This window comes from Phyllobates terribilis, unplaced genomic scaffold (assembly GCF_046119375.1).
Source record: "Phyllobates terribilis strain yellow unplaced genomic scaffold, ASM4611937v1 Scaffold_7__3_contigs__length_470593459, whole genome shotgun sequence".
NCBI classification, from domain to species: domain Eukaryota; kingdom Metazoa; phylum Chordata; class Amphibia; order Anura; family Dendrobatidae; genus Phyllobates; species Phyllobates terribilis.
This window is the reverse complement of record NW_027362767.1, coordinates 195,348,543-195,366,978: the sequence shown is the minus strand read 5'-3', so window position 1 is coordinate 195,366,978 and position 18,436 is coordinate 195,348,543.

Genomic DNA, 18,436 nt, shown 5'->3' with positions numbered 1-18,436 from the left:
TCTGCTGCCTGTCTGTTGGCCTACCTGGAGGCTCCGCCGTCACGTGCTGTGACCACCTGCTATTCCAGAGACTCTTGCCCGCTCACCTGGGAGCGCTCATCTGCTACCTGCCTGTTAGCCTACCTGGAGGCTCCGCCGTCACATGCTGTGACCACCCGCTTTTCCAGAGACTCTCGCCTGCTCACCTGGGAGCACACATCTACCATCTGCCTGCTAGCCTACCTGGAGGCTCAGCCATCACAGGTCGTACCTACCCTTTACCCAGAGACTGCCCCGGTCACTTGCCGTGACCTCCTGCCCGTTCATCCAGAGACTGCCCCGGTCACTTGCCGTGACCTCCTGCCCGTTCATCCAGAGACTGCCCCAGTCACTTGCCGTGACCTCCTGCCTGTTCACCCAGAGACTGTCCTGGTCACTTGCCGTGACCTCCTGCCCGTTCACCCAGAGACTGTCCCGGTCACCTGCTGTGACTGCCTGCCCGTCTTCCCTGGTCGCCACCCGCTCCCTTACAAGGACCGCCCCCTTGTATAGTAGCTCAGAGGTTCCGCCTCCCAGACCCGTTACAGGCTGCTTCATACTCAGTCCCCATCCGTCCCGATTTCTCCGCGGAACATCCCCACAGACTTTTATTAGCCCGGCCTACTTTAGGGCAGCATTGGACGAGCCCACCAAAGAACCCGACTCCTCCGGTGGGCCCTGGCTTCTCCATCAGGGGAGTTGAGAGTGCCAAGGTGAGGAGCATGATGATGATAGAAGTTAGCATCTGTTTTGTTTTGTTGGAATGCAAGCGTAAGTGTGCAGCCTGCCACCCACCCACCCCCAAGCTTCAATACCATACTGCTAGCTTGCTTGCACTTGAAATTGGGCCTTTTAGGCATGTGGAGGCGGACGCCGGCCACCATGTCATGGCTGCGTCGACGGCCCGTTTATCCATACTCAGTCCCCAGCCGCCCGGCGGCCGGGTGGCCACGCTCGGTCCCCAGCCGCCAGGGGGCGGCTGGGTTTCCACACTGGGGTGCCAAGGTGAGGAGCATGATGAGGATGATAGAAGTTTAACATCTGCTTTGTTTTCTTGGAATGCAAGCGCTTGTATGTAGTAGCGGCTAGGCCTGAGGTGGTCAGCGTTTTGGCGCATATCCTACCTCCTCCGAGGATTGCTGGATGTTTTCCTGCTACTATCCAAGTTCTATGACTCCCGTTAAAACAAAGCTTCAGGTGATAAATGATGGATGAGGTAGTGGCAAAGGAGAAAGAGCAGGAGGAACAGGGACTGTTCACATCAATATCAGGCCAGTCAACCAAACATGTCTTGTAGGATATGTTTCTGTACCAAAAGGAGCGGTTCAGCTACATAGTTATAGGGCATACAGTGAGTGCAATGCCTACCAAAAATTTCAAGGCACTCCAATGCCCCTTGGAAGTGACATGGAGGTCAGAGGGCCTTAACTAAACCTTTTTCTCCATTTATAGCAACTGGGTCTCCTGTGCACTGTTGGCCTAAGCAGTGAATGGTAGGCTTTCCAAAAATTATGGGGAACTGCAATGCCCCTTGAAACAGACATGGATTACAGTGTACTAAAAACCTTCTACCCATTATTGGGGAGTGGGTCTCCCTTAGATTTCGCCTTTGCATTGAAAAGCAAAAGCTGACTAAAATTAGGAGGAAATGCAATGCCCGTTGGAAGAGTTGTGGAGGTTAGAGGTAATTAAAAACAACATTTCAATGCCCCTTGGAAGAGCTGTGGAGTTCAGAGTGGTTTAACAAGACTGTTTTAATGCCCCTTTGAAGAGAGGTGGAGGTCACAATAGCTTAACAAGATGGTTTTAATGCCCCTCAGAAGAGATGTGGAGGTCAGAGTGGTATAACAAGACGGTTTTAATGCCCCTTGGAACAGACATGGAGGTCCCAGTAGCTTAACAAGACGCTTTTAATGCCCCTTACAAGAGCCATACAGTACAGGATCTTAAAAACATTATTCCCATTATTGGGGAGTGTGTCTCCCATAGTATTTGCTTATGCCTTCCAAGCAAAAGCTGCCAAAAATTAGGACGGAGCAACTTGCAATGCCCCTTACAAGAGCCATGTAGTACAGCATATTACAAACATTAGTCCCATTATTGGGGAGTAGGTCTCCCACAGTATTTGCTTATGCCTTGAAAGCAAAAGCTGCCAAAAATTATGAGGAAATGCAATGCCCGTTCGAAGAGTCATGGAGGCCCCAGTAGCTTAAAAAGATGCTTTTAATGCCCCTCAGAAGAGACGTGGAGGTCAGAGTGGTATAACAAGATGGTTTTAATGTCCCTCAGAAGAGACGTGGAGGTCAGAGTGGTACAACAAGACACTTTTAATGCCCCTCAGAAGAGTCGTGGAGGTCAGAGTGGTATAACAAGACGCTTTTAATGCCCCTCAGAAGAGACGTGGAGGTCAGAGTGGTATATCAAGACGCTTTTAATGCCCCTCAGAAGAGACGTGGAGGTCAGAGTGGTATAACAAGATGATTTTAATGCCCCTCAGAAGAGACGTGGAGGTCAGAGTGCTATAACAAGACGCTTTTAATGCCACTCAGAAGTGACGTGGAGGTCAGAGTGGTATAACAAGACACTTTTAATGCCCCTCAGAAGAGACGTGGAGGTCAGAGTGGTATAACAAGACGCTTTTAATGCCACTCAGAAATTACGTGGAGGTCAGAGTGGTATAACAAGACGCTTTTAATGCCACTCAGAAGAGACGTGGAGGTCAGAGTGGTATAACAAGACAGTTTTAATGCCCCTTACAAGAGACGTAGAGGTTAAAGTGGTATAACAAGACAGTTTTAATGTCCCTCGGAAGAGACGTGGAGGTCAGAGTGGTATAACAAGACGGTTTTAATGCCCCTTACAAGAGACGTGGAGGTCAGAGTGGTATAACAAGACAGTTTTAATGCCCCTTACAAGAGACGTGTAAGTCAGAGTGGTATAACAAGACGCTTTTAATGCCCCTCAGAAGAGATTTGGAGGTCAGAGTGGTATAACAAGACGCTTTTAATGCCCCTCAGAAGAGACGTGAAGGTCAGAGTGGTATAACAAGACGCTTTTAATGCTCCTCAGAAGAGACGTGGAGGTCAGAGTGGTATAACAAGACACTTTTAATGCCCCTCAGAAGAGACGTGGAGGTCAGAGTGGTATAACAAGACACTTTTAATGCCCCTCAGAAGAGACGTGGAGGTCAGAGTGGTATATCAACATGCTTTTAATGCCCCTCAGAAGAGACGTGGAGGTCAGAGTGGTATAACAAGATGGTTTTAATGCCCCTTACAAGAGACATGGAGGTCAGAGTGGTATAACAAGACGCTTTTAATGCCACTTTGAAGAGACGTGGAGGTCAGAGTGGTATAACAAGACACTTTTAATGCCCCTTGGAAGAGCCATACAGTACAGCATCTTAAAAATATTATTCCCATTATTTGGGAGTGGGTCTCCCACAGTCTTTGCTTATGTCTTCCAAGCAAAAGATGACAAAAATCAGGATGGAGGAACTTTCAATAATGGCAACACGGACCACGGTCACCCTGGTGGTATAGTGGTATTGGAGGCTGAGGATAAGGAGAAGAGCATAAAACAGCCAAAATGAGGAAGCGTTTACCTATGTGTGGGTGTGAAGCGGTGCCTGGGAATACACCTCCCGAAATAGCACAGTGGATTTGACTTTGTTACTCTGCTGTCATTTGGTGGTGATGAGAAGTCTGGACCAATCCAGCCCTTGTTCATTTTGATAAGGGTCAGCTTGTCAGCATTGTCAGTTGACAGGCGAGTGCGCTTATCAGTTATAATTCCCCCAGCGGCACTAAAAACACGCTCCGATAACACGCTAGCGGCAGGACAGGGCAGGCCAGGACCTCCAAGGCGTACAGAGCGAGTTCATTCCAAGTGTCCAGCTTGGATACCCAATAATTAAAAGGCACAGAGGAATCACGGAGGACGCTGGTACGGTCGGCAAGGTACTCCCTCACCATATTTTGAAAGTTTCCACTCCTTGTGAGAGTACCCCACACCTCAGGGTCTGTCCGAAGGGAGGGTCTGAGAAAACTGTCCCAGAACGTTGATAGTGTTCCCCTGCCTCTGCTGGATCGGAGTTGCGTCTCACTCGCATGTACGCCTTGGTTGGGCAACAACGAACTGTGACCTCTGCCGCTAGCGTGTTCAGATGGGAATTTTTTTAACACTTCTGCAGCAAGGGCCTTCTGGTACTGCCCCATTTTTGTAGACCTCTCCACCTCAGGAATAAGAGAGTGAAAGTTCTTGTAGCGGGGGTCTACAAGTGTCACCAACCAGTAATGACTGTCACCCAACATTTTGACAAAGCGAGGGTCACGGTTAAGGCAGAGTAACATAAAGTCAGCCATGCGTGCCAGACTGGTAATGGGCAAGACTTCCGTGTCCTCACCAAGATGACGACTGACCATGCTCTCCTCCTCCTCCTCCTACTCCCCCCTGTCCTCAGGCCACCCACGCTGAACCAACGGTATGACAGTTGTAGAGGTACTACCGTCTACAGCGCATGATACCAGCTCCTGGTCTTCCTCCTCCTCTCCCTCATTTTCCCCCAATGCACATTGGGATGAGATGAGGCTGGGCTGTGTGTAATCGCCCGCTATGGCTTCTTGATCCATCTCATCATACTCTGGCTGCAATGCCTCCTCTTTAATTCTCTGCAGAGAGCATTGCAAAATACAGACAAGTGGGATGCTGACACTAATGATGGCGTCATCGCCACTCACCATCTTGGTGGCCTCCTCAAAGTTTGTCAGGAAGGTACATATGTCAGACATCCAGGTCCACTCCTAAGGTCTTATGTGTGGAGTCTGACCAGAATATCAAGGGCCTTGTTGCAGCTGGTACTCCATAACTGCTCTCTTCTGCTCACAAATCCTTAGCAACATGTGGAGGGTAGAGTTCCAACGTGTGGGGACATCACACACCAGTCGGTGTGCCGGAAGCTGCAAACGCTGCTGCAACACAGCAAGGGCGGCGGAAGATGTAGCCGACTTGCAAAAATGAGCTGACAAGCGGCGTACTTTCACGAGCAGATCTAGCAACTCGGGGTACGATTTAAGAAACTGCTGAACCACGAGGTTAAGCACATGAGCTAGGCATGGTACGTGTGTGATCTCGCCTCGCCTCAGAGCCGCCACCAGGTTACGGCCATTGTCATACACGACCATGCCTGGATGTAGGTTCAGCGGTCTCAGCCACAGATCTGCCTGCTCTTTCACAGCTGTCCACAACTCACAAGCAGTGTGAGGTTTATCACCTAAGCTTATGAGTTTCAGCACAGCCTGTTGCCGCTTGGATGAGGCAGTACTGCAGTGTTTCCAGCTTGTAACTGATGTGGTGATATCTGAGATGGAGGCTGAACATGAGGAGGAGGAGGAGAAGGATGATGGGCAGGAGCTGCACACTGTGGGGGCAACTCTGACTGACATAGGGCCCGCAATCCTCGGTGTGGGGAGGATGTGTTCCGTCCCAAGGTCCGACTGGGTCCCGGCTTCCACTATGTTTACCCAGTGTGCCGTCAGGGAGATGTACCGTCCCTGGCCACAAGCACGGAAGGATTCCCTCTCCACCAGCCTAAAAGGCAGCATTTCCAACGCAAGCAGTCGTGAAATGTGCGAATTTAGGACTGTGGCCTGTGGGGCGTTAGCTGCAAATTTCTGCTTTTGTTCAAAGGTCTGGGATATGCACAATTGAACGCTGCGGTGGGACGTGGACGTGGACGTTGATGCTGTTTCTTGAGAAACTGCCATAACAAGTGAAGACTGAGAGGAGGGGGCATCTTTTCATGCAGTATGGACAGGGGATTGCCTTGCACACACAACAGGGGGTTCTATTACATGCACAACAGCGGAAGAAGCAGTGGTGACACCGGCTGACACTGGTCGTGGACCCTGGGGTTCGTCCCACAAAGTCGGGTGCTTTGCTGCCATGTGCCTGATCATGCTGGTGGTGGTCAGGCTGGTAGTTTTGTCACCCCTGCTGATGCTGGCATGGCAGGTGGTACAAATGGCCTTTTTGGGGTTATCAGCAGAGTCTTTAAAAAAATTCCAGACTCTGGAAGACCTGTCGCTTGTACTTTCGTCGTGTTGGTGTTACGGGGAACGGTTGCCCGCCTTCTGTCTGCGGCCACCACACTGCTTCTTCCTGCCTGTTGGGGTACTCTGCCTCCCTCCCCCTGTGTGCTGCTGGCCTCACTCTGCATGTCCTCCTGCCACGTTGGGTCAGTTACTAGATCATCCACCACCTCCTCCTCTTCCACTTGCGCACCACCATGCTCCTCCTCACTTCCTGGCAATTGTGTCCCGTCATCGTCCACCTCTTGTGACAAATTGTCAGCGTCGACGTCCTGTGGCCGTGGCTGTTCAAGTATTTGGACATCGCTACATGGGATCTCCTCTTCCACCACTTCAAGCGTAGCAGGCGAGGGGCACAAATCTGGAAATGGACCAGTGAACAGCTCTTCAGAGTGTCCAAGTGTGGGATCAGTTGCTGTCTGACGACACTCGGCATGGTGGGAGGAAGGAGCATCAGGGTGAGGAGGAGTATGCGGTCGAGACTCACGGCTACTAAGAGTTGACCGTGTGGAAGACAGACCGGAGGTGGTGGTGCCCAGGTAACTGGAAGTATTATCTGCTATCCAATTAATAACCTGTTCACACTGATCAGTTCGCAATACCGGTGTTGTTCTGTGCTTCCCTAGTAATTCGGTCAAGAAGTGGGAGCGAGAAGATGTGGCTGTTGGTTGTGGCACATTTTACCTTGGCCACGGCCCTGTCGTCTGCACGCACCATCACCAGAATGTCCACTTCCACGTCCCTTGCCACGCGCTTTGCCCATTGTAAAGGAAGTAAAATAGCTTACACTCGCACTATCAATGGCAAAAGGGTAATAAAAAGTAGATTAGAACCATGGAAGAGGAAAACCACAGTTCTATTTCTCTGGCCTACACCCGACTCTTTTAAGCAATCAGAACAATCAGGGAGAAACTATTACTGTTTTTCTTTACGGAAAAAATACCAAAACCTGAATAATAGAGATTTTTTACCGTGGAATGGCAAAAACACAGTTATTTTTTACTGGGGTATACCATAAAATTTTAAATATATATATTTGTGGCTGAACAGTGAGCGACACACTCAAACAGTTTTTTTTTTTTAGATACAAACGGCCCAAAACTGGATACTACAGAGATTTGACCCGTGGAACTGCAAAACCACACTTCGGTTTCTGTGGCCTACACCAGACTATTATCAACAGATATATTTGTGTCTGAATAATCAGAGACATACTTTTTTATTTTTTTTGGGGGGGGGACACCAATAGGTTAATAAGACGGGTATTTGTATAGTGTGAAGGAGGAAAAGAAAAAGAGGATTTAGATGAAAAAAAAGGATTTTTACTGGCCCCCGAGACCTGGAGCTAAGTCCAGCAATTTCAGCAACAGGAGCACACAGGACTATAATGCAGCGTTTGCTGGTATAACCACTGCGTCTCCTATACAGCCTGCCTGCCTGCCTGATATCTGGGATGGATATTAGTCCTCAGAAGGACTGTTTGTTTGATCTGGCAGCCTTTACCGACCCTACACTAACTATTTCGCAGGAAAAATTTCTCCCTAGCTCAGCAGCGCTGTCCCTACACTGTCTGATCCGGAGCGACTGTGTCCAAGATGGCGGCGCCCGGTTTTAAATACTCGAGGTGACGCTGTGCGGCCAGCCAATCACTGTAATGCCTACAAACAACATGGCTGCGGCATTACAGTGACTGGCTGGCAATCCCTGCATGTTCATTGGCTCTGTAAAGAGCGCCAAACATGCAGGGCAGAGACCCGAGCTCCCGCCCGAGTAACCCGGAAATGCTCAGTGCTCGCCTAACATCCCGAGTAGCGTGATGCTCGGGCGAGTACCGAGCAGTGTCGAGCATGCTCGCTCAACACTAATTATAATGTAAGGACTTCTCTCCCACCCCACCCACGCTTCATTATAATGTAAGGACCCCTCTTTCCCACCCCCAACCTCAATTCATTATAATGTAAGGTCCTTTCTCCCAAACTCACCGCCAATTTATTATAATGGAAGGTCCTCTCTCCCACCACTACCCCAATTCATTATAATGTAAGGTCCTCTCTCCCAAGCCCAGCCCCAATTGATTATAATGTAAGGTTCTCTCTCCCACCCAAACCCCCAATTCATTATAATGTAAGGTCTTCTCTTCCACCCCCACCCCTAATTCATTATAATGTAAGGTCCTCTTTCCCATTACCACCCCCATTTGATTATAATGTAAGGTTCTTTCTCCCACCATCACCCCAATTCCTTATAATGTAAGGTCCTCTCTCACACCACCACCCCCAATTCATTATAATGCAAGATGCTGTATCCCACCCCCACCCTCAATTAATTATAATGTAAGGTCCTCTCCCCCGCCCCACCCCCAATTCATTATAATGTAAAGTACTCTCTCCCACCATCACCCCCAATTAATTATAATGTAAGGTAAGGATAACGCTTAACAGGTATTTGAATATTCTGTAGGGTGATCCCCTATAGTCAATTCTACCTATTGACCTCAGGCACCACAGTCTGACATCAATATATTTCCTGACTTTAGAAAATGTAGTGAATGGTGGCCATTCATGTGAATCTATTGGTGAATTACTGGCCGTTTATTACATACAGTGGGGGAAATAAGTATTTGATCCCTTTCTGCTTTTGTAAGTTTGCCCACTGACAAAGACATGAACAGTCTATAATTTTAAGGGTAGGTTAATTTTAACATTGATAGATAAAACCCAAAAAAATCAAATTAGATAATTTTTTTTGCATTTTGCAGTGAGAAATAAGTATTTGATCCCTCTGGCAAACAACACTTAATACTTGGTGGCACAACTCTTGTTGGCAAGCACAACAGTCAGACATTTTTTGTAGTTGATTATGAGGGTTGCGCACATGTCGGGAGGAATTTTGGTTCACTTTCCTTTGCAGATCATCTTTAAATCATTACAATTTTGAGGCTGTCGCTTGGCAACTCGGAGCTTCAACTCCCTCCATAAGTTTTCTATGGGATTAAGGTCTGAAGACTGGCTAGGCCACTCCATGACCTTACTGTGCTTCTTTTTGAGCCACTCCTTTTTTGCCTTGGCTGTCTGTTTTGGGTCATTGTCTTGTTGGAAGATCCAGCCACAACCCATCTTCAATGCTCTTACTAAGGGAAGGAGGTTGTTGACCAAAATCTCACGATACATGACCCCAGCCATCTTCCTTTCAGTACGGTGCAGTCGTCATGTCCCCTTTGCAGAAAAACACCCCCAAAGTATAATGTTTCGCCCACCATGCTTCATGGTTGGGATGATGTTCTTAGGGTTGTACTCATCTTTCTTCTTCCTCCAAACACGGCGAGTTGAGTTAATGCCAAAGAGCTAAATTTTTGTCTCATTTGACCCCAGCACCTTCTCCCAATAACTCACAGAATCATCCAGGTGTTCACTGGCAAACTTCAGATGGGCCTACACATGTGCCTTCTTGAGCAGGGCCTTGCGGGCACTGCAGGATTTTAGACCTTTAAGGCGTAATGTATTACCAATGGTTCCTTTGGTGACTGTGGTCCCAGTTGCCTGGAGATCATTAACAAGTTCCCGCCGTGTAGTTTTAGGCTGATCTCTCACCTTCCTCATGATCAAGGATACCACACCAGGTGAGATTTTGCATGGTGCCCCAGATCGATGTCGATTGACAATCATTTTGTATTGCTTCCATTTTCTTACTATTGCACCAACAGTTGTCTCCTTCTCACACAGTGTCTTACTTATGGTTTTGTAGCAAATTGCAGCTTTGTGCAGGTCTATGATCCTGTCCCTGACATCCTTAGAAAGCTCTTTGGTCTTGCCCATGTTGTAGAAGTTAGAGTCTGACTGATTAATTGAGTCTGTGGACTGGAGTCTTTTATACAGGTGACTATGTAAGACAGCTGTCTTTAATGCAGGTAATGAGTTGATTAGGAGTGTCTAACTGGTCTATAGGAGTCAGAACTCATAATGGTTTTGTAGGGGATCAAATACTTATTTCTCACTGCAAAATTCAAATAAATGTATCTAATTTATACAATTTGATTTTCTTGATATTTTTTGGATATTCTATCTCTCAATGTTAAAATTAACCTACCCTTAAAATGATAGACTGTTCATGTCTTTGTCAGTGGGCAAATTTACAAAAACAGAAAGGGATCAAATACTTATTTCCCCCACTGTATATACTGTGACAAAGTCATTGGCAGAATACTGGAGGGGAGATATGTTTCACTGAGGCTGCTAGCTTTAGTGATGTGGAAGTTTCTCCTGCATAGTAGGTGCAGAGAGGGTTAAACAGACAATTACAAAGGGCATGTTTTATTGGTGGATGGCTATAGTAAGGGCGGGAGGCCATCCACCATATCTCCAACCCAGGGTGTGGTTTGGAACTATAAAGAGCCAGCTTTTTGACTCAGGTGGTGTTCAGTATCTAGAGAAACCTGTTCCAGAGAGGAGCTTGCATGTGTTAAGCTGAACTGTGTATGGCTAACCCTGAGTGGTCGGACCCCGGCCATTATAGGGACTGTGTTGCATCTTTGTATTTTGTTTTGCCGTTATACTGAATGGGCTGCAATTACTTTAAGGACTCCAGGTTGGTTCATGATGTTTTAATAAATCAACCCAAAATTTAAAGAGACAGTGTTCCTTGTCTACCTCCGCATACCACCAAGCAAGCCGCTTTACCACAATACATACATACATAGACAGACACAAGTCTTGCAGAGTGAGGGCTGCTGATTCTTAACAAATCTGTGCTATGGTTAACAGAGGGTTGTTTTGTTGTTTTGAACACCAAATTGGAACATAAGTCCTGATTGGGCAACCTCTTTAAAAAACAATAAATCAAAAGATGGTCTAAAATTATCATATTTACAAGATACATTTGGATTTGTGACCTTTAAAAAAATGCAACACCCACGACGATGACAATTCTGATAAGAATAGGAATGTAAACAATATGAGGCTTATCTCCTTAAATGTAGCATTGCTCTAAAAAGGGAACATTACGCACTTCTCCAACTCTACTGCCTTAGGCACATGCTTTCTCTTCACGCTAAAAAGTGATCTATCAATATTTTGAGCTGTTTGAAGGTGGAGCTGTCCCAGAGATGTGTTCACAGTCGTCCCTGCCTTGGGCATTAGATGTGAATTAACTTTAATTATTTAGTCTGCACATTCTCCCTTGCTTATAGCAAGCCTTGATCGGTATCATAGTTACAAGTTATAGCAAAAATGCTCCTAATTTGTCAATCTGCTGATTGTTTAAATACATCCAAATTACAGAGAATCTGCACCTTTCACCATTTTTTTCATATTGAACTGGACACACCATATAATAGTGGCTGCAGAGTGGAATCATTTTTTTTTTAAGTTTTCACTGTGGGCGTGTACTTCTGCCGACTGTATGATGCTGATCAATCATAAGCAGGCAGCAACATAGAAGTGCAGAAAGATCTGTGATGATGTCATCAAAGTCCACAGGTCCTGCTAGCCTGAGTATGCAGCCCAAATAAGCACTGAAGATATAGTACACAGCTCAGAAGTGTGGAGCTTTTAAGTCCAGTTACTTTTTCCACACTTCTGTGCTGTGTTCTATATATTCAGTGCTTATTTGGGCTGCATACTCAGGGTAGCAGGACCTGTGAACTCAGGTGATGTGACCCTGGTGACATCAATACAGGTAGGTCTGCACTTCTATGTTGCTGTCGGCTTCTGATTGGTCAGTAGAAGTACACACCCTCAGTGAAAACTCTAACACCACCCAGTAAAGTTAACTTATTAGGAGCCAAATATGTTATTGTCAATGTCTCCGCAACAGAAAAGCCAAATTAAAAATAACAAAAAAACATTTTATTTCACTCTGCAGCCTCTGTTGGAACCAGTGCAACACAAAAAAATGGCTATTGTGGTTAAAATTAGTGTTGAGCCACCCCCGTAGTGTTCGAGTTCGGTTCGGTTCGTCGAACACCCGTGTGTTCGCCGAACTGTTCGTCGAACTGTTCGTCGAACACCTTCGAACACCGTTAAAACCAATGGCAGGCAAACAAAAACACATAGAAACACATAGAAAACACCTTCAAAGGTGTCCAAAAGCTGACAAACTGCTCAGAAGACACAACTAACACATGGAAAAGTGACAAGTACATATAGTCATGCGAAAAGAAAAGAGGTAGAGGAGTAAAAGGAGGGGGAGACACAGATATAGGCATGTCATGCCCTTCTAAAATCCAAAAAGTGAGAAGCCGAGACGGCCAGTCCGCTCCTGCCCGTGCCACCTCCGTGTCGCCGGGTTTGTGCCAGAGCCGCGGTGAACCCTGACGGCCAGCCCCCCTCTCCCAATACTGGTGCCTGTCCGCTGGTGGGTCGAGCGAGCCCCCCTGTGGTGGAGGCAGCTCTAAGCTTTTTAATTTAAATTGTCCCTCTAATTTGAATGAATACACTTTAAATCCATTTACAAGGATCTATTGGAGGGCAAGTCTCATGCCAGCAGCCGCGTAATTCCAGCTCCAGTAGCGTCCACTAAAGCTGCTGCAGTTAAAAAGCTTTTATAAGGATCGAGCTCGGCTGTCCACCGCAAGGCATCCTAGTGCCAGTCCCAGCCCCTATGCCTTGGGGTGCCTCCTGATGCTCTTCACTAAGTATCCCGTGGTCCCGAAGCATTTCCTTTGAAAAAATTAAGTGTCCAAACTACAGGTGGTGTAGCTTGCTTAACAGCCGGGATAATCCGCTGACTAGCAGACACTGCTACTAGGCACAAAGTATTTCCTGGGCTAGATGCAGTTAAAAATTTGTAAGTAGATACTCTCGTTGGATGCTGAGAAAGCATTCCATAGAGTCTCCTGGCACGCCATATATGATTCTCTTAAAAAGCTTGGGGTAGGGGTCTAGGGGACCCTTTTATAGCCAAAATCACGGCCCTGTATCACAATACGTCACCTAGGCTGAAGATAAATGGAACTGTAGCACCGAGGGCTCGGTTGCTACAGACGTATTGCACCTCACCCAGAGGTGTGATATCTCACTCTCAGATAAGGATGGAGTGTGGATCAGGACCCGACACCTGCATGCATTACACCACATTGCCGTGGGGCAGGGCGACCAATATGCCCCTGAGATGGGCACGACAGTCCCTGTCCCTGGCTGGAGTGGGGGGAGGGAACACTGAGGAAGGGGAACCCTGCAGTGCAGGAGCAGGGAGGAAGCAGTTCCTGGGTGCATTGAGAAGGGAGTATAAAAGGTGGGCACCATCTTAGTTCAGTGCAGAGAAGTCTGAGCAGAAGTGGCAGGGAGCAGGGGCTCTGCATGAGCTCTGCTCCGGAGGCGGGCCTAGTAACAGAGGCCCAGGCCTGCAAGAGGGAGAAGGAAGGAAGAGGAGCGGAGAAGGCTCCAGGAACGAGGAATGAAGGGATCCCAGGGGTGCGGACGGGCGAGTCGCCACCGCACGCCCGAATCCACCTGCGTGGAGGGGTCAGGCCAAAGGGGGAGACCGGTCCCCGAACTAGTGGAGGCAGGAAACGACCCTCAGCTAGAAACCGGAGGCTCTGACATTTTATGTGGCGCAGCCCCTTGCTCCACCCGCTAGGAAGGCACCACATAGGGTCAGGGAAACTGGCGCCAAGTTTACCAAGAGGAGGCCCGAGGCAGCCGGACAGAAGTGTTGGTAAGAAAGGCCAGACAAAGGACACACAAAGGGGGTCCTGTGAAGCGCTCCAAAGTTATCTGGGAGTTGTCTGAGCCCCTCACCTGGTGAGCACAGTACGACGTGGGCAGCCGTTACCTGCAGACGTGGTCTGGATAATAAGAACTGTGAGTAAAGGCCCTGAACTGCATCACTGACTCCGTGTCGTTACTGCTGCTGCCCTGCACCATCACCCCCATCCTCCGCATACACTGCCCTGAGGCTATACTCCTCCCGTGGGGAGTTATGCTACGCTCTGCTGCACCCACAACACCAGCCTTAGCGGTCTGCCCTGTAGCGGCGGTTCACTCTGACCGCAATCCACGGGTGGCGTAGTCGGACATTTAAACATCAAAACCACATAAATAGTTCCGCCACTGGTTTGACCGCCCTGAGCCACGGAACCGGATCGCCGCCACGAAGACTACAACCACCAGCATCCACCAAAAAGGGTCCGGCTCCGGGTGTCCCAAGGCCCAGGGGGTGCGTCAGAACATTTTCATCACCTTTCACAATCACCAATGGGACAAGGCAGGGATGTCCTCTGTCCCCTCTCTTATACATCCTAGTGACGGAGCACCTGCTCTCATCAATTCGCCATAACCCCAATATTAGGTGGATTGAGGTGGGAGGCACCGAGTACAAGTGCTCTCTATTTGCTGATGATGTCCTAGTATATATCACTCAATCACATATATCCATCCCTGCTGTTATGGCTGAAATAGATCACTTTGTTACATGGTAAAATTTTAAAATCAATGCAGCGAAGTCTGAGGCCCTCGATGTCTCCCTCCCTAAATCCATATAGGATTCCATCCAGTCCAACTTTCCCTTTGCCTGGCCCTCACAGGGTATCAAATACTTAGGAATTCCTATTCATAGAGACCTCTCCCATCTATGTTATCTTAATTTTGGGCCCTTTATTGAACAATTCCATACAGACCACGGTTGGCAAGTTAGAACTGTAAGATTCACTACGTGAACCACTGGTGTTTTGTGGAAAAGCACATGTACACCGCGTTCCAAATTATTATGCAAAAAGTGTTTAGGAGTGATAAGGGAAGAATTTGTTTGTTTGTCAGTTAAACTCATTGATGGTGATGTGTGTCAGGGCTCTTTATATCACTGTAAGCAATTGCAGACACCTGTGCTAATTAGTTTGGCAGGTGTGTCCAATGAAAGGCAAGACTACTTAAGAAGGCTCTCTCACAATATTAAGCAGCCTACATTTTCTGCCAAAATGGGAAAGAAAAAGGATGTGTCGGCTGCTGAGAAGCAACAAATTGTGGAGTGTTTAGGTCAAGGCATGACTACAATCAACATTGTGCGATGATCAGGATGAAGTGTCTTGGCAATCAAGAAGTATGTAGCTGATTCACAGTACACACGTGTGCGTGCTGATAAGGGCAAATTGAGGACTCTTTCCTACAGGCAATTACGTCAGGTTGAAAGAGCAGCGGCAAAAAAGCCTTGTCATAGCAGCAGACAAGTTTTTGAAGCTGCTTGTGCCTCCAACGTCCCCCGAACAACAAGATGCAGGGTCCTTCAGAGGTTTGCAGCTGTGCATATGCCATCCTGTCGACCTCCTCTATCCACTTCACACAAGCAGAAACGGCTCCAGTGGGCCAAACATTACATGAAGACTGATTTCAAAACTGTTTTGTTCACGGATGAGTGCCGTGCAGCGCTCGATGGTCCAGATGAATGGAGTGGAGGATGGCTGGTTGATGGACACCCCACGCAAACACGGCTACAGCGCCAACAAGGAGGAGGTGGAGTAATGTTTTGGGCTGGAATCATGGGGAGAGAGATTGTCGGCCCCTTTAGGATCCCTGAAGGCGCTAAAGATGAACTCCATAATGTATGTGGATTTTCTCAAACAGCACTTCCTGCCATGGTTCAAGAAGAAGAACCGTGTATTTCACAGCAAGATCATTTTTCTGCATGATAATGCACCATCTCATGCTGCACATAAAACATCTGCATCTCTGGCTGATATGGGCATAAAAGGGGACAAACTTATGGTGGGACCCCCATGCTCCCCTGACCTCTACACCATTCAGAACCTTTGGAGCATCATTAAAAGGAGTGTCTATGATGGCGGGAGGCAGTTCACATCTAAGCAACAGCTCTGGGAGGGTATTCTGTCCTCATGCAAAACAATTGAAGCAGAAACCATCCAAAACCTGACAAATTCAATGGACGAGAGAGTTCAGAAGCTCCTTTCGAACAAGGGGTCCTATGTGAAAATGTAACATCACCTAGAATAAAGTTTTGAGTTGAAAACTGTTTGATTTCAGTTTCTAACAACCTGCTAATGCTTATAATTTCAAAAATGACCATTTTTTTGGTCTTTATTAAAATGAAAAGGTTGATCGAAAAGTTTGGGGGATCTAAGAGTGTGGCAACCCAGTAGTCATGATTACTTCGAATTCTGACAATATGAGGGTCATGCTGCAGGTAGTGCAGCAAGAAGGCACTTATGTGTCTTGCGCATCTCGGAGCCCCAAAATTATTTTCCGGGCTAGATGCAGCTAAAAATTATTTTTAATTTTAAATCTGGTGAAGCTTATTATAGATGGCCTAATAGGATCAGTGCTGCACACTGCTACAAAGCCCAAATTATTTTCCAGTCAAGATACAGATAAATATGATTAGTAATTTGAAAGCTTAAAACGGTTGGTAGGGTGATTTTAACCAATCATCAAGCTTTTACTCTCCCCAGGATGACACAGGGGTAGAAAAGTCGTTTCGGATCCATGATTTGTTCATCTTTATGAACGTGAGTCTGTCTACATTATCAGTGGAGAGCCGCGTGCGCTTATCTGTCAGCACACCACCAGCAGCGCTGAACACACGTTCAGACAGAATGCTGGCTGCGGGGCATGACAAGATCTCCAAGGCGTAAGTGGCTAGCTCCGGCCATTTATCCAGATTGGAAGCCCAAAAAGAGCAAGGGTCCAGTGACACAGTCGTGGCTTCAATGTTTACTTGGAGATACTCCTGTACCATCGTCTCTAGGCATTGACTATGTGTCAGACTTCTTGTCTCCTGTGGCCTTGCAAAGGATGGGCTAAAAAAGTGGTGAAATGATTCCGCAAAATTGATGTTACCAGCAGATACTGTGGTTCTGTTACGGTTTGAGTGCTGAACACTTGACGGTCCCACGGTTGGCAAGTTGGAACTGTGAGATTCACTACGTGCACCACTGGTATTTTGTGGAAAAGCACATGTAAGATTCTGCAACAGTCTCTGCTGATACTCCTGCATGCGTGCATCCCTTTCTATGGCAGGAATAATTTCTGCAAATTTACTTTTGTACCGGGGATCTAACAGTGTGGCAACCCAGTAGTCAGGATTATTTCTAATTCTCACAATTCGAGGGTCATGTTGCAGGTAGTGCAGCAAGAAGGCACTCATGTGTGTTGCGCATCCAGGAGCACCAAGTCCCTGTTGTGTTGGTGGCGAGGTAGCAATCATGCTTCCTTCCTCTGTCCTCTCCCCCCAACCTCGCACAACAGAAATGTGATCAAGGTCTCCCTCATCTGATGAGTCTTCCATCAGTTCGTCCTCCACTTCTTCCTGGGCTCCTGCACCTTCCTCACTAGTTTGGCTGCTACCATGCGCCCTGGTAAAATCATCTCCCCCACCCTCACATGCCTGCCGCCTTGGTGCTGCCGACCATCTGGACCTTGCAGATGTTAGCCCTTCCGCATACAACTCCTCCTCCTCTACTTCCTCCACCTCCTCTTGTGCCACCACCTGACTCCGAATTCTGTTTAACATGTGCTCCAGCATGTAAATCACCGGAATAGTCATGCTGATAATGGCATAGTCAGCACTAAACATCTTCGTCGCCATTTCAAAACTGTGCAGAAGGGTGCATAGGTCCCTGATCTGAGACCACTCCTCCAGCGTGATTTGCCCCACCTCTGAATCTCGTTGGCCCAGGCTATACGTCAGAACGTATTGCACCAGGGCTTGTCGGTGCTGCCACAGTCGCTGCAACATGTGCAGAGTTGAATTCCACCGGGTAGGCACATCGCATTTTAGCCGGTGAAGTGGCAGGCCCAACGACTTCTGTAGAGATGTAAGTCGCTGAGCTGCGGGATGCGAACGGCGGAAGTGAGCACACAGCGACCGTGCCCTCTGCAGAAGGCCATCTAGTCTGGGATAGTGGGCTAAAAATTGCTGGACAACCAGGTTCAACACGTGAGCCATACAAGGCACGTGTGTGACATTGCCCCGGCGAAGGGCCGCACCCAGGTTTGCAGCATTGTCGCACACGGCCTTCCCTGGTTTCAGGTCCAGTGGAGACAACCATTCATGAAATTGGTTCTCCAGAGCTGACCACAACTCCTCAGCTGTGTGACTCACATTTCCCAGACATTTCAATGTAAAAACCGCCTGATGACGTTGAGCCCTACTGCCAGCATAGTAAGGAGGTGTGCAGGATCCCTTCTGCGCAGTTAGAAAGCTTGTGGCATGACCAGACAGGCTTTGGGTGCAGGTGGAAGACCGAGAGGAGGTTGAGGAGGCAGAAGCAGTGGAGGAAAAATGACATAAAGAGGATTGACGCACAACTCGTGGGGACGGCAAGACTTGGACAGCAGCCCCTTGTCCTGCTGTCACCATAGTTACCCAGTGCCCAGTCAGCG